The 17,357-nt window shown below is 45.3% G+C and overlaps 2 long non-coding RNA genes across 2 annotated transcripts; one reads left to right on the forward strand and one right to left on the reverse strand.

Annotated features, from left to right (window-relative positions):
• Positions 1-4,415: 4,415 nt before the first annotated feature.
• On the reverse strand, positions 4,416-12,509 carry LOC142861968 (uncharacterized). The gene is made up of 4 exons (XR_012913103.1): positions 12,211-12,509; positions 7,980-8,101; positions 6,708-6,831; positions 4,416-5,687 (listed from the first exon to the last, which is right to left on the reverse strand). It is a non-coding gene; the product is annotated as an uncharacterized LOC142861968 (long non-coding RNA).
• LOC105861640 (uncharacterized) lies at positions 12,495-13,961 on the forward strand. Its single transcript, XR_001149633.3, has 2 exons — positions 12,495-12,953; positions 13,466-13,961. It is a non-coding gene; the product is annotated as an uncharacterized LOC105861640 (long non-coding RNA).
• Positions 13,962-17,357: the final 3,396 nt, after the last annotated feature.

Below are 17,357 nucleotides of genomic sequence, written 5' to 3' on the forward strand. Positions count from 1 at the left end.
AGTGGACTAGCTGTGGATGGGTTACAGTTTGGTTTTATACATTTCAGAGAGACAGGAGTTACAGGTAAATGATAAATCAATACATGGGCCCAAAAAGGTGGGACATCTTGAAGCGGGGGTGAAGATGGGGGGTGGGGTTGGGGGGAATTATAGGTTATAGGTGGGTTTAAAGATTCTTTGGCTGACAACTGGCTGAGAGACTTATGCTTTATCTATAAGACCAGAAAGGAAATGCTTAATTTAAGATAAAGGTGTGAACACTGGGAGAGCCAGACAGGAGAATCTTTCAAGTTAAGGATCTGCTCAGATGTTTGCGTTAAGATGGGGACTTTCTATCTTTTAGGTGTTGTTAAGGCTATACGGAACCATATTTGGTTAACAAAACCTGCTTAGTGGGAATTTACCATTTGTGAGCCTGACTCATCTAGCCTCTTTAGGAAGGAATTTTGAGCAAAAGAAAAGATCATAGTTCAGTCGTCATAGATAGGTGGGTTTAAATATTCTTTGACTTGTAATTGGTTAAAGATAGGAAGCTTTGTCTAAAGGCTTGGAGTTTTAAGATAAGGAGCTGTTTATAAGAGATTAGCCACCAGACATAGATTTGTTGTATAAATTGAGTACCTGCAGGTTTGTCTTGCATACCTTTAGGCCTGTTAATGGGTTACAAAGGATGTCCCCAAGAAGGGAGGGGGCATGATGAGGCACGTCTGACCTCCCTCCTCCTGGCAGGCAATTTGGTTTTAGGATACTCCTATGGCCACTAGGGGGTCCATTCAGTCAGCTGCTGGTGGGGGAGGTGAGCCTTAAAATTTTATTTTAGTTCATAATTCCCCCGCTTTTGGCCAAGATCTGTCAGAGGCAGCATTTATGGCCAAACTCTTATTTGTCCCATCCGTTGCCAGGGTGGTGTGGCTACCTGCCCTGGGTCCATCCAGTCCCTCGGTGGGACCCTTGTGGCCAAGAGGACTGAAGAGCCGAAAGGGGGCTTATAGCCAATTAAATATTTTAGGCCAAACAGGACTGGAGGTAGACAGACACTCATTAACACTTTAAAATCTTCTAGATGACATAAGAGTAAAATTCAAAATGTCAAAGGCAAGGTTATAAAACTAATTTACCTATAAGTATTGAGCTATTATATTCTTGGGCTTAGTGGTAGACTTTTAGGAAATATAAGCAACATTAATATTTAAGCTAAGGGAATTTAGAGACTTTTATTGCGTCATAATATTTTAGTCTCTTTGGTAATTTATACTAAGGTGGCTGATAAATTACTCATATCTCCTTTTGTATAAATCTATAACTTAGAAAAATGATATTCAGGAAGTTCTAAGTCTATAGGAAGCAGGAAAAAAATTTTATGATTGGGATGGATATCTGCAACATGTGGCCTGAAAAGACAGAGTATTTCATTTAGTATTCCTTTAGGCTTCTGTGTGCTCCTCCTTGATCTGGAGGATCTAAAAACTAAATCCATCCCTCGGAATTGGCCCTTACAATCTCACGCGCCCCCCTCTTCCGCGATAGTCCCTGGGCCTAGAGGGAGGATATTTGAACAGGGCTTTGGCAGATCCCATGGTTCTAGGTCCCAGAGATTGGTAAACTTGGTATTTACTTAAAATTTGTCAAGACTCTGGAAAACAAAACAAAAGAATTAGTAATGTTTTAAATAAAAAATCTTTTTATGAAAATTTAGTTCAGCCTCATGAGGTTGAGTTAGCTATACTCATGGTCACATCAGTTTTCTAATTAAAATTAAAGTCCTGGAAGTTTGTTTTGTTTCAGTTCAATGGTATATAATCTCCAAAGTTATCAGAAACCAGTATTCAAGTGAATTTGTCAGTCCTTTCCACGACTTTACTTGAAGAAGCCAACTTTGGACTTAGCCAGAAAGAACCACTTTCTGAGATGAATCAAAGTAAAATAGTAATTTTCTAAAGATGATAAAACTTGGACTAGCCATGGTTAGAGATAATTGACAAACCAAATTGGTTATTTTTATGGCATATAGTAGTTTACATAATAACCATAACTATTACTGATAACATACACCAAGACATGTTAATATTTTACAATAAAGGAACATATATTAATAACATACTTATACAAGTATAGTCCAAAGAAAGTTAAATGCCATTTCATATTTGACAATGTTGCCTGGATGGTTTTGATACACCAAATAAATCTAATGTCTGTCTTAGACTTTCAGTGACCCTAATATAAAAAAAGCTAGTTTAAGGTCAAAAGGCTGGATTTAAAATTTAAATTTCGGAAGTTTTGTCAGATATAAAAGGCTTTAAAAACTTTTGTTCAAATACAATCACAAATCACTATAAAATAAGAGTCATTTATTTAATCAAGAGAGCTAGTCATCAAAGATTTTAAAGGTGATAGTTACATGGATGTAATCCTTAACCCTTTTAAAGTTTTTTTTTTTTTTTTTAGTTAGTCAAAACCTAACAAAGAGAGTACAGGGATTAACTGATAAAGCATGAAATCTTTGCTTCTTTTAGGTCAATTACCAAAATTTAAAGAAAAACCTTTGTAGTGTGATTTTTTTTTAATTAAAAAGGAAACACGTTATAGAATCAAATGAGTACACTATGTTATTTCATTAGGAGTAAATTAATATCTACAGAGATCTTTGTTTTAGCCAAAAAAAATTTTTTAATTATAGCCAACTGGACCCCATATAAAATTCCTTAATAAATTTCCTTTTATAAATTTTTTTTTTCTTTTTTTTTTCAAGGGTCACATTAAGGGGAAACCTTTTATAAATTTTATCTCAACCTGTACGTACCACACACTATCTACAAAACATGTCTAAAAACTATGTTTTGTCCTAACATTCCCTTTTTCTAAATAACCAGTCATTTTAGGAAAAAAAAATTCCATGCAAGATCCTTTCTTTACATGATTCTTTCTGTTTAACCTTTCTTTCTTTCTTTTTTTTTTTTTTTTTTGAGACAGAGTCTCACTTTGTTGCCCAGGCTAGAGTGAGTGCCCTGGCGTCAGCCTGGCTCACAGCAACCTCACACTCCTGGGCTAAAGCAATCCTGCTGCCTCAGCCTCCCGAGTAGCTGGGACTACAGGCATGCGCCACCATGCCCGGCTAATTTTTTGTATATATATTTTTAGTTGGTCAATTGATTTATTTCTATTTTTGGTAGAGACGGGTTCTCGCTCAGGCTGGTTTCGAACTCCTGACCTTGAGCAATCCGCCCGCCTCGGCCTCCCAAAGTGCTAGGATTACAGGCGTGAGCCATTTACATCTTTTTTTCTCACAAGTGGAATTTTATTTTATTTCCTTTCTAAATATTTATTTATTTATTTTTGAGACAGTCTCTCACTTTGTTGCCCAGGCTAGAGTGAGTGCGGTGGTGTCAGCCTAGCTCACAGCAACCTCAAACTCCTGGGCTCAAGCAATCCTGCTGCCTCAGCCTCCCGAGTAGCTGGGACTACAGGCATGCGCCACCATGCCCAGCTAATTTTTTCTATATATATATTAGTTGGCCAATTAATTTCTTTCTATTTATAGTAGAGACGGGGTCTCGCTCTTGCTCAGGCTGGTTTTGAACTCCTGAAATTAAGCAATCTGCCCGCCTCGGCCTCCCAGAGAGCTAAGATTACAGGCGTGAGCCACCGCACCCGGCCTCTAAATTTATTTGATTCAACCTTTAAATAACCTCTGAATTAAACAAAGTATAATAAAGACACATTATGTTTCCTTTATAATTTTCTTATTAAAAACATATCTTATTCTTTGGTACACTGTATATATAGAATTACATGCATCGACTAGAATTCTTATTTTTAGTAACTTTAAATTTTAGTGAAAGCTTAAATAGCAGGAAGTCATAAATTGTTTATCATAAGCCACTTGTCATGAAGCAAGATTGCAGGTTATTATAAAATTATAGCCAAACTGATAATTCAAATATTTTTTTAAAACACAAAAATCCTATTTTTTGAGAGAGGAGACTTAGTTTCTCAAATATGTATAGGACTTAATAGACAGACAAGTTAATAAGGAGACTGAATCTGTGTCTTTCTTTCCTTCCCTTCCTTTTAGCAGTTTATTAAAAGGTGAATAAAAAAATCTCTTATTATTCCTATGAATATCATATAAAAATGTAGTTCAAAAGAGAAAACCAAATTTCATAGTATTAGTGTGTTAATGATAAAGTTAATAAAATCTTTTAAACAAATCCATCTAATTTTTACCAATTTGACCGTAAGTTAAGACTTTTATAAACCTTTTATAACCTTTAACTTTTATATCCACTTAATTTTTTTTCTTCTTTTCCCAAACCTTTTTGGCATTTTCTTTTTTCTTTTTTTTTCTACTTAATATTTAATGACTATTTACATATTAAATTTTAAAGTAGTTTCAAAAATCCATAAATTAGACAAAATTATCTTTTAACGAAACACTTATTTTTATTAAAAAATTTTTCTATAGAATTGTTTCCCTTTCATCTAGAAGTTTCAATTACATATACTGCTGATAATGTCAACTCTTAGCAAAACCTAGGAAGTTAAAGTAACTTTGAACTGTTAGTCACTAATTTTATTATCATTCTTAAATATAAAAATGAGATATCAAGGTATAAGCTTAAACTTATGTTGAAGAACTAATGTTCTAGTATTTTTCTTTATAAATGACCCAGACATCTTATGAGGTGACAGTTCAACCTGATCGTTATAACTTGCCCAATGTTACAGTTAAACCTCCGGATGTGGAGGTTACCATAACTTCAGAGCCTACCAAGGAGACTGAATCTTCTGCAGCCCAGCTGGAGTCTCCGGCTCAGCCTTCAGAACATCCTGAGGTGGAACCTTCTCCAATCCAGCAGGAGCAACCAGCTCAGTCTCCATCCAACCCAACAGGAGGCCCCAGCTCAGTCTTCAGTGTCCCCTCAGCAGTTTAAACCTTTGAAAGGCCAAGAAGAGGTTATAATTCAGCAGCCAAACCTCCCTGAAAAGGATGAACATTCTCCAGTCCATCAAGGGGTCCCAACTCAGCCTGAAGGGCTTCCTGAGGAACCATCTCCAAGCCAGCCGGAAACCTTAGCATTACCTCAAGAGTGGTAATGGATGGGTGGGTGGTGGGTGTTGGACCTTCACCAGGCCAGCAACAGCACACAACTCAGCCTCCAGCATCCTATACAGTTTTCAGTCCGATTAGTCATACAATGACATTTTCACCTCTAGATATGTCTATGATTTTCAGAGGCCATTCGAAGTTGCCTAAAACCACAGTTAAACATGTGGATTTGGAGATTACCATCACTATAGCAGAGCCCACGACAAATGCTGAGCCTTACCCAGTCCAGTGGGAGGGCACTGCTTACTCTACAGTTTCCACTGAACGGGCTGAATTTTCTGCAACCCAGTCTGATCCCTTTTCCCCCCTTCATGATCCCCCTGAAATGTTTGGATCTTCTCTAGCCCAGCAAGAGGCCACAGCTCAGCTTCCACATCCCCCTAAGGAGTTAGTACGTTCTCCAGTTCAACAGGAGGCCCATCTGAGCCACCAGTGTCCCCTAAGGAGGTTGAACCATCTGGGACCCAGCAGGAAGCCTTGGGCCGTCCTCCAAAGTCCACTGAAGAGGTCAGACCTTCTCCACCTCAGCAGGAGTTTCCAGCTCAGCCTTCAGAGCCCCCTAAGGAGGCTGTAGCTCAACCTTCAGTGAATTATGAGATGACAGTTCCATCACCAGGTCAGGATCAAGCCCAGTATCCAACATTGCCCACTGTCATACTTCAACCTTTGGACATGAAGCTTACCATAACTCCAGAACCCACTACGGAGGTTGAACTTTCTCCAGCCATGCAGGAGACTCTAACTCAACCTCCAGAGCCACCTAAGGAAATTGTTGTAGCTCAACCCCCAATATCTCAGGAGATGATAGTTTCAACACCAGGTCAGGATCGATCTCAGTATCCAACGTCACCCAGTGTCACATTTCAACCTTTAAACCTGGGGCTTACCATAACTCCAGAACCCAGTATATAGGTTGAACATTCTATAGCACCTCCAAAGCCCCCTGGGTGGCATTTCCACATCCGGACCAGGTTCGGGCTCAGCATCCAAACCTGACTGAAGGCACTCTTCAACCTGTGGACTTGGAGCTTACCATGACTCCAGAACCCAATACAGATGTTGAACTTTCTCCAGTCATGCAGGAGACTCCAACTCAACCTCCAAAGCCACCTAAGGAAGTTGTAGTTCAATGTCCAGTATATCAAGAGGTGACACTTCCAACACTAGGTCAGGATCAAGCTCAGCATCCAGCATCGCTCAGTGTCATGGTTCAGCCTTTGGACCTAGCACTTACCATAACTCTTGAACCCACTATTTAGGCTGAACCTTCTATAGCCCTGAAGAAGACTACAGCTCCTCCAGAACACCCTAAGGTGATATTGCCACATCTGGACCAGGTTCAGGCTCAGCATACAAACCTGACTGAAGTTACACTTCAACCTTTTGATCTGGAACTTACCTTAACTCCAGGATCTAATAGGGAGGTTGAATCTTCTCCGACCATGCCGGAGGCCCCAACTCAGCCTCCAGAGCCACCCAAAGAGGCTGTAGCTCAACCTCCTGTGAATTATCAGATGACAGTTCCAACACCAGGTCAGAATCAAGCTCAGCATCCAATGTCGCCCAGTGTCACAGTTAGACCTTTGGACCCGGGGCTTACCATAACTCCAGTGTTGACTGCAGAGGACGAACATTCTATAGTCCTGACAACTGCAGCTCCATCTTTAAAGCATCCTGAGATGACACTTCCACATCCAGACCAGGTGCAGACTCAGCATCCAAACCTGAGTGAAGTCACAGTGAAACCTTTGGACGAGGAATTTAACATAACCTCAGAACACACTAGAGAGGTTAAACCTTCTCCAACCATGCAGGAGGCCCCAACTCAGCCTCCAGAGCCACCTCAGGAGGGTGTAGCTCAACCTCCTGTGAATTATGAGATGACAGTTCCAACAGAAGGAAATAGAGACAGAGAAGGGGAATTATCTTGTCCTGTGGTCACAGTGCTAGTGTCAGAAAGAGAGTGGTCCCTTTCCAGCCGGGGGCTTCCCCATTGATTATACTCTCCTTGGGCTGTGAGCTGCATTTTATATCACAAATCAATACACATATGCTGTGTAGACATAAGTAGTTTCTAAAACAATGCACTCTGATTTGTTTCCATTCTGTTCATATTCAAAAAGAATATTTTGTCCTTTAAACGGATTTCACAGCTCACTTCCCAGTGGCAGCCTGCAGTATGAAAATCTGTAAGACAGATAACTTGGCTAGCTAGACCCAGGCATTTGCTTGATGTGACCCAACTAATAGGACAAAGCTTCTAGGAAAATAGAAGCACTTTATCCCTCACTTCCAAGCAAATGCTGCATGTGGGACTAAGTTGGAAAAGGACTGATGTAAAATGCTTCTGGAGAGAGTAAAATACTTCCGCCCTGTATGGTTGTACGCTTTGTTCACTGCACAAGAGCACTTGGCCAAGGGGGTGAGTGGGGCTGAAAATCCTCCTATGCTCCATGCCAAGCCACGCACAAAGATCTCCCCAGTGACACTGTGGGGCCCTCTTGGACAGACATGGGGAGCTTCTGGAATCCAGCACACATGGAATTATTTTCAGGATCCCAGGTCTGTAGTGATGTTGCTCACTGTGATTATGGACCAAGGTACACGTTTAGTCCTAATAAGGCCAGAGATTTACATCGTGAGAGACCTGGAAAATGGCAGGAATCACTACTTGTCTTGTGTATTTCCCCCAAGGAGCTTTTTCAGATTTCTGCATAGGAGATGCTGGTCCCAAAGTGAGAGCCAGGCAAATTTCAGGAGGATTCATTGCTGTGGCCACAGAAAGCAGGGAACATGCAGAACCAATATTCCCTGTCTCTTTTCTAGGAGGGGTGGTTAAGCTGGGCACTTTGGCTTAGGGATATGTACAGACCTCTTAATGCCACACACCAGAAAAACATGGCAGAGCAGCCGCACGACAAGGAATCTTCTGATGAGGAGGAGATTTTCAACAAGGATGCTGGGTAAACGGCTGGGGACAATTTAGAGTCGTATCTAAAATGAGGGATAATAAAAAGTTTAATTGCTCCTTTCAAGAGTAGAAGCCTTGGGCTGGGCATGGTGGCTCACGCCTGTAATCCTAGCACTCTGGGAGGCTGAAGGGAGTGGATCCCTCAAGGTCAGGAGTTCGAAACCAGCCTGCGCAAGAGCGAGACCCTGTCTCTACTAAAAATAAAATTAGCCGGGCATGGTGGTGCATGCCTGTAGTCCCAGCTAATCTGGAGGCTGAGGCAGCAGGATTGCTTGAGCCCAGGAGTTTGAGGTTGCTGTGAGCTAGGCTGATGCTATGGCACTCTAGCCTGGGCAACAGAGTGAGGCCCTGTCTCTCTCTCTCAAAAAAAAAGAGTAGAAGCCTTGGCATTGTCTTCCTATCCCACGGAGCTCACCGAAGTCATGATGACCACACCAGTAGAATCGGCTACCGAGGCTGAGGAAAGTGAGAACCCGCCTGAAGAGGAGGAAGGATAGTGACCCAGCCCGCCTCAGGCCTCCTGTGAATAAATTTTTTATATATTATATATGGCTTCTCAGCATTGCTTATGAGAGACTTATTTTTCTCACACTAAAATGTATCCATTGCCAATTCCGCCCATATGGTAAGAAATTAAAATGTAACTAGTTAAATATTTATCTGCACGTAACAAGGGCCATAGGAAAGAAAAACAGGCCTGAGGCCAGAGTCCCTGGTGCTGGCCAACACTCCCACAAGGGTGATGTGGGCAGAGGACTCACAGGGCTTCCTCGCCTCATTTCCCAGTCTAATCAGTCTCTGGGAACCTGAAAACATATCATCCTCAAGGGGGGGGCCTATTTTTAAATCAAATACAGTTGTTCTGGGGCTCTCTCCCCTGGTTCATCAAGAACCAGTCATTTAAGACATACAGGCCTCCTGCCCACAGGGGGTCCTCCACCTTCTGGCCCCTCTCATAGGGTCAGTGAGGTTGCCAGAATGTCTGGATCGCTGAGCCTCCCTGCACTGTGGGGCCCAGTCCTGTCTTTCTTCCCAAGCCCTAAAACTCTTGTGTGAATGTGTGTCCTGTTTTGGTGGGGAGTTCTCCACTCTTTGAAGCTGGAAAATTTGCATTGGTTTTTTTGTTTGTGTTTTCATTTTAAAAATCCCAACTCTTGGATAGCTAGTGGGGAGGGGCTGGGGGGTGTAAGGCAAAGAAGAATGTGTGGGCCGGGAGTGGTGGCTCACGCCTGTAATCCTAGCACTCTGGGAGGCCAAGGCGGGCAGATCCTTTGAGCTCAGGAGTTTCAGACCAGCCTGAGCAAGAACGAGACTCCATCTCTACTAAAAAAATAGAAAGAAATTAGCTGGACAACAAAAAAAAAAAAAAAAAAAAGAAAAAAAAATACATAAAATGAGCCGGGCATGGTGGCGCATGCATGTAGTCCCAGCTACTCAGGAGGCTGAGGCAGGAGGATTGCTTGAGCCCAGGAGTTTGAGGTTGCTGTGAGCTAGGCTGAGGACACAGCACTCTAGCCAGGGCAACGGAGTGGGACTCTGCTTCAAAAAAAGAAGAAGAAGAAGAAGAATGTGTGAGAGCAGTAATTTCCTAAGACAGCCCTCCTCCGGCCTTTATCGCAGAAAACGCGTTCCTTGGAGGGGCTGCTTCTCCACTCACACGTTCTGCCCTGGCCACTCCTGACCCTCCCACACCCCCAGCACAAAATCCATGCGCTTCCTGCCTCACCCACTGCAGATCCATGGCTGCCTTGTTCCAAGTGATGACGCAAGTGCAACTCTGCAGAAGATGCAAGGGTTCCTCTGCTCCATCTTTAAAAAGTCATTAATAAATCATATTTAGTAAGTCGGTGAGAGTTAAGCACAGTAGTGAGTAAAAGAAAATCTGAATGAACAAGAATTGACCGTCTACCTAACTGAATGAATGCTGGCAGTTCCATGATAACAGATGAAGAGCTGTGTACACCACAGAAGAATGGCCAAAAGGATTATTTAAGGCAGGGGTTTGCACATTTTCTTGTTTCAGGTGAGGACAGGGGACAGCAGAGGTGAGGTCAAGCCCAAATTCTTTTTTTTTTTTTGAGACAGAGTCTCACTCTGTTGCCCAGGCTAGAGTGCTGTGGCGTCAGCCTAGCTCACAGTAACTTCAAACTCCTAGGCTCAAGCAATCCTCCTGCCTCAGCCTCCCAAGTAGCTGGGACTACAAGCATGCACCACCATGCTTGGCTAATTTTTTCTATATTTTAAGTTGTCCAGCTAATTTCTATTTTTTTTTTTTTTTTTTTTAGTAGAGACAGGGTCTCACTCTTGCTCAGGCTGGTCTCAAACTCCTGAGCTCAAATGATCCTCTCGCCTCAGCCTCCCAGAGTGCTAGGATTACAGGCCTAAAGCCCAAATTGTTAGACTCCCATCCTAGAGTGACTCTTTAGGGCTGGGGTGGGGGGCTCAGGAATCTGAGTTGTGGACCTGTCCCCAGGGCATTCTGATGCCTTCAGTTCTATCTGGCTTTGACTAACTCTGAATAGTGTTTTAAATCTAAGCTGACAGACCAGTAGATGTGAACTGCCCTTGCAAGTGTTTTGAGCTCTTTGTGCTCTGGCCTCCAACTGTTAGTGCATCCCCCTGTCCCACCTTGTGCAGTCTGTCTGCCCCCTCCCCTTTCCCTTTTCTTTTCTCACTTCCAAGCTTCCTCTCTACTGCTGGGAGCACCCTCCCCAGAGCTCAGCCTGCATTCCTGCCCACTGGCCACTTACCTAGCAGTCCCTTCACCTGCAATGCTCTTTCCTCTATTCACCTGGAAGGCTTAGATCAAAAGTTGCCTTCTCCACAATGCCTCTCAAGTTCTCCCCTCTGGTCCCATGGCACCTTGCAGTTGCCTTTATTATTGCTCCAGTGACATGGTAGTGACTTTTTTTCCCCATCTGGAGACTTCCTGGTGGGCTCACCGTCCGTCTGTAAAATCTTCTGTGGAAACGTGCACTTGGTGTGTGCATTTCCCTTTCCTCTACCCTCCCCACCACAATCCATGGTTTTATGCAGCTTCGCAAAGGCATATGGAGCAAGATGAGAAGAGGTAGATAAGCCTGCAGACATTTCAGAGAAGTTGGGAGCCTTGGGAGGTAAGGTAAGACACGGAGACAGGAGCTGCTAAAAAGCAGACAAGTGATTACTTAGGAGTTCCCTTCTAGTAATCCGGCAGACAGCAGCTGAGCACAAATGTAGTGTAATAACTGAAGGCAGTTATGTGCTTGATTTACAGGCAGGGCATGCTTGTGTCAAGCCACTTATGATTTTGCTGTGCCAATTATGACCAGAAACAGTATCCTTTTGCCAAGGTAAAAGGATTTCCCTAGTAAGTTCCTTGTTCTCCACCTTGTTTAAAATGAGTTTAACATCAGAATAGTTTGTCTCTACGTGCTTCTTTCCAATCTTCCTGCTCAGACATTAACATTAACTGTGCTGAACATATTCAGACGTACCTGACCTAAAACTGAGGAGGGGAGGTTTTCATTCCTTGGAAGAGAATTGCTGAAGAGGCAGCCCCCAGGCGAGGGATCACAGGACCCCCCACCCAGACGATGTCCTTGGAGCTTGAGGATCTGCTTGCAGTTGTACCTCGCTCAACCCCACGGCCCCACATGAGCCCACATTCTGGTCCTAGGCTCCATTTGACCAAGGCCTGCAAGTGTAAAGTGCCCAAGGCACCGTCCTGCCAACACCTGCTTTCTTGCCCTTTACCACTTGTGACATTTTTTTTTTTTGAGACAGAGTCTCACTCTGTTGCCCAGCGCGGTGGTGTCAACTTAGCTCACAGCAACCTTAAACTCCTGAGCTCAGGCGACCCTCCTGCCTCAGCCTCCCAAGTAGCTGGGACTACAGGCATGCACCACCATGCCCGGCTAATTTTTTTTTCTATATATTTTTAGTTGGCCAATTTCTATTTTTAGTAGAAACGGGGTCTCATTCTTGCTCAGGCTGGTTTCGAACTCCTGACCGAGGCGATTCTCCCGCCTCGGCCTCCTAGAGTGCTAGGATTACAGGCGTGAGCCACCGCGCCTGGCCGACTACTTAAGACATTTTGTTCCGAGTTCCTTTGAAAGAGAGATGTCACTTGTACGATGGAAAAGAAACATACAACTACATCCAGAAGAGAATACGCAGGCCCCTGAGCTTCGCGCCGCGCGGGGCTGACGGGCGAGTCTCCGCAGGGGAGTGTCCCAGGGGACCTCAAGGCGCCCCCTTGGGTAAGGTGTGGTCAAAACAAGCTTATGTTTTCCTGAAAGCGCCAGGCTGAGGCTCCAATTTGGGTCTGGCCCTGACAGCCTGGCTGCGCGGATGCCCTCGGGGGGTGGGGCACGGATAGGGCAGGCGTAATCGGTCCCACTCACAAGCCGACACTTTCCGCTGAGGGAGGTGAGGTGACAGCCCAAACGTCGCGCAGATGATGCAGAGGCCGAGCGAGGTGAGGAACCCAGAAGCCAGGATCTGGTCTGACGCAGGCCTGCGGGAGGCGGGCAGGACGGACGCGTTCCGCCTGGCACGGTGCCTTCGCCTCTCCGAGCCCGGCTGGCACTCCAGGTCGGGAGCCACCCAGACCACGCACAGGCTCGGGGTCACCTCAACCGCCGGCTGCCCCGAGGGGCTGGCCCCGCCCCAACCGCCGGCTGCCGGGAGGGGCTGACCCCGCCCCGCGGCCCTTCTGGCCCTGCGATTGGCTCTGTGGGACGGGCGCGGGCCAGAGCGCCGAGCCAACGTGATGACGTCAGGCGCCGCGGGCACCGCTTGGTGTTGTCAGTGGCCGTGAGGCCGCGGCGTCGGTTCCGAGGCTGAGGGGCTGCCGCGGCCAGGAGCCCTCCCCGGCCGCTCCCGCTCGGTTTGGTGAGTTAGAGGTTAGGGAGCAAAGAGGGCAGCGGAGGGGCGGGGGTGGGGTGGGGGGGCAACTCTGTGAATATACCAAAACTATGGAACTGTACATATTAAATGGGTCAATTTTAGGTATTTGAGTCATATCTAGATAAAGATTTCGGCTGGTGAGGTCGCTCAGGCCTATAATCCCAGCAGTTTGGGATGCTGAGGCAGGGTGATTGCTTGAGGCCAGGAGTTCAAGACCAGTCTGGGCAACACAGTGAGACCCTGTCTCTACAAAAAATGAAAAAAATTATCTGGGCGTTGTGGCATGTGCCCTTAGTCCCAGCTATTCAGGTGGCTGAGGCAGGAGGATCGCTTGAGCCCAGGAGTTGGAGGCTGCAGTGAGCTATGATGATGCCACCGCACTCTAGCCTGGGCGATAGAGCGAGCCCCTGTCTCAAACAAACAAGTAAATAAATGAAGTGGTTTTTAAAAGACTCTAAAACAAAAGGCAACCTCTGTCTTTACTTCTTTCTCAACAGAAAAGCAAGAGCTGGATCTCAGAAGATGACTACTTCTACCGGCCTCCCCGGGAGCCATCCCCGGAGATCGCTTCGGATTGTCCCGTAGCTTCTTCCAGAGGCAAGGCCCGGTCTCCACAGGCATTTTTCTCAAGGACCAAGAAAAAGCTGCTCCCTGAGGGCACTAGACAAAGCGTGTGCGTCTTCCCCGGGAAGCAGGCAAAGCCAGGCGGGCCCGGCGGCGCAGGAGCACAGGAACTTCTGGGTGGTGCCCGGGAGGCAGATGGGTAGGTGACTCTCAGGTTCCAGGTGGGCCCCATCTGCAGGGACTGTGCCTTTCAGAAAGCAGCTCTAAAGTCCTGTTTTCCACGACCAAATGGGCGATGTGTTCTCACAAGAAAAACCTCATCCCAGAATGTGTTCATGAGAAGCATTCATGCTCAGTAATTCAGGAAGGCACTTCAGGAAAAATACTGTATTTTCTTATAAAATCTTAATAAAATAATGCTCAAAACTGTCTACAGAGTACAAAAATACTGTTTCATCTGTGGAAACAGAAAATATTTTCCTTGAAATTACTCTATAAAACTTGTGATTATAGAGAACTCTTGATTCTGTCTGTAGCTCAGAGCAAACCCAGCTGGTTGAAGCCTTGGGTGTTTTCATTGATCCTTCCAAAGACTTTTATCTTAGATGGTTTATTTAACAGCTCTGGTGGGGTTTATCAGATCTGCTGTTTGTTTAGTGTCCTCCACGTGCTGTTTACAGTAAGGCCAGCTTGGTCTCCACACCTTGTGAAATTTCAGAAAGTGTTAAATAACTAAAACCTAATTTTTCTGTAACCCTCATAATGGGTTTCCTCTTCAAAACAAATCAAAAATATGTGCCCTAGTCTGTCTCCTCATTTTCCGTTTGCAGTGACCCGGCAGAGAATTGTGCCTGGTGCAGGTCCCTGGGCCGGTGGTGTGGTAGACCCTGGTCTCCAGGCCGGCTCCTGTTCTGAGAGTCCTTGTGCTGGCTGCGGCCTCTGTCCTCTGACTGTCCCAGAGACCGTGTGCTTTATGCCCAGGCCTTCGGGTTCCCTGAGGGGTAGAAACCCCATGCAACAGTGTGAAAGCCCCAAGGCTAGTCCAGGCTGTGGGGCAGAGAATTGTGTGTCCTTTGGAACCCCTGGTTGGTGACAGACCCCTGGGGAGCAGGGAGCATCGAGCAGTGTATGGGTACACAGGCCTCACTCACATGGTCTGCACCGGTCCCGGCTCCTGTCCTCTGGCTTGCTTGATCTGCTCACACGCTGTGCCCAGTCTCCCCGGTGCCACCGCGCTTCAACTGCCCCCCTGCCCCATTCTCTACCTCCTGCTGCTCCTCCGTGAAGCCTTGCCCAGGGCCTAGCACCTGTGGGTTAAAACAATGCACATCCCCATCCTCTGAGCGCCCCTCCCCATGTACCTTACCTATACTTCTTAAGAGAATCTCCCTGATGCGGCCTTGCCTAGTTTTCTGTCCATACACTTGCCTCTCCCAGAGAGTTCTCATTCATCTCTAGCTGCCCGAGTCTGGCGCACAGAAGGGGCCAAGTGAAGGTTGATTGAATAAATGAATGAACCTGTCAATTGTCATATCTTTGAAGCTCCCCTCCCCCACTGATTACACCGTGGCGGTTTTCTGTGTGGGCATTCCTTCCCCTGCAGCCCCTGAACATGGTGGGCTGCCCTCCCCTCTGCTCAGGTCACTCTGCCCCCTCCCCAGGCAAGCTCACCCACCCAGACAGCTTTAACTCCGGCACTTGTGCCGCCAGACCCCAAGTCCACCACTGCAGCCCAGAGCTCTGAACCCCGCGCATACCTCCCACCGCTTCCTCTTTGCTTGTCTTTGTGTGTCATTCCCACCGTCTGTCTTTCCCACAAACATTAAGCTCCATCTGAGCAGGAATCTTGTCTGTCTGATGGACCCAGTGCACCCCCTGCACTCGGATAATATTTATGAAATGAATGACTGACTGACTCTCCCTCTGAGGTCCTGTGAACACTTGAAATACAACATACCCCCACAACTTCCTTCCCTGTCTTTGCCACCTCTCTCCTCCTTGTCCCCAAATTTAGAAATCCCGGAATCGCCCCAGATGGCTCCTTTCCCCACATCAGCCAGTCACTACATTGCCCGGATTCCACCGAGCTTTCCCATCCCCACCTCACTCAGCCCCTCCTAGTCTAGGCCCTCCACACGTACCACCTGGACCTCCCCTCCTCCTCCTCGGGGCAGCTGGGCTCCTGCTGGCGCCTTTGCTGCTGACCACGTTGCCACCTGAGTGATTTTTCTAAAACGTCAATCTCGTTATGTCAACTCTGACTTAAAGCTCTCATTGCATCCATATCCCAGTTGTGTTTCCTGAAATGTAGGACTCAAAGCGAGTGGCACATGACATGATTCTGGGAGGTTCTAGGACCTCCCAGCCTAGCTCACACCATGCACCAGGGCACCGTGGGATGACCACTAACACAGAATTGCAAGATGAGAAAGTTGGTTCTTTCTAATTCTGATTACACTGAGGAGAGAGAAACTCCCTTTTTCCACTTGTTAATCTCTCCTTGCAGGAATCAGTACTCCAGCCACAGCTGCCAGCCAGCAAGAAAGGCAACTAGCAGAAAACAACACACAAAAAAGACAATTAGCTATTAATGCATGGGATGATAACATGGTCTTATTAATATTTTTATTTTATTTACTTTATAGTTACCTACTATATGTGACATGTGATATCAGGTTTCTTTTATTTATTTTTATTTATTTATTTTTGACACAGTCTCACTCTCTTGCCTGGGCTAGAGTGCCATGGCATCAGCCTAGCTCACAGCAACCTCAAACCTTCTGGGCTCAAGCGATCCTCCTGCCTCAGCCTCCTGAGTAGCTGGGACTACAGGCACGCACCACTGTGCCCAGCTAATTTTTTCTAATTTTAGTTGTTTTGGCTAATTTCTTTCTATTTATAGTAGAGATGGGGTCTTGCTCTTGCTCAGGCTGGTCTAGAACTCCTGAGCTCAAGCAATCCTCCTGCCTCGGCCTCCCAGAGTGCTAGGATTATAGGTGTGAGCTACTGCACCCGACCTCTTTTTTTATTTTTTAATAAAACAAATTTTTTTTTTATTCTTTCTTTCTTTCTTTTTTTTTTTTTTCTTAGATAGAGTCTCACTCTGTTGCCCAGGCTAGAGTGCTGTGGCGTCAGCCTAGCTCACAGCAACCTCAAACTCCTAGGCTCAAGCAATCCTCCTGCCTCACCCTCCCGAGTAGCTGGGACTACAGGCATGCGCCACCATGCCCGGCTAATTTTTTCTATGTATTTTTAATTGTCCAGCTAATTTCTTTCTATTTTTAGTAGAGACGGGGTCTCCCTCTTGCTCAGGCTGGTCTTGAACTCCTGACCTTGAGTGATCCTCCCGCTTTGGCCTCCCAGAGTGCTAGGATTACAGGCATGAGCCACTGCGCCCAGCCAGAATATTGAACTTTCAAAACTGCAAATACTTCTTTAAAAAGACACATGTTCTCACTCACATATTGTCAGTGGAATTATAAATTGGTATAATTTTCTTTGGAGGGGATGTTGGCAGTAAGTACTTAAAGTCATGAAAATATTCACATCTTTTGCCCAGTAATTCAATTTCAGTCAATTTATCCAAAACAAATAATTAAAAAGAAGACATAAACTATGTTACAAAGATGTTTCTAACAGCATTCAATATAATAAAATCTATAAAATAAACTATATGCTAAATAATAAAGTAATGTTTAGGTAAATTAGGGATTTTCAACCCAATGGAATATTATATGGCTGTGATAAATGATAAACTTGTTATGCATCAAATGTAGAGGTGTTTATAAAACAATTCAAAATCCTCAAAGCATCTTGTAGAAAGAT

This window comes from Microcebus murinus, chromosome 18, assembly GCF_040939455.1.
Source record: "Microcebus murinus isolate Inina chromosome 18, M.murinus_Inina_mat1.0, whole genome shotgun sequence".
In the NCBI taxonomy this organism is placed as follows: Eukaryota; Metazoa; Chordata; class Mammalia; order Primates; family Cheirogaleidae; genus Microcebus; species Microcebus murinus.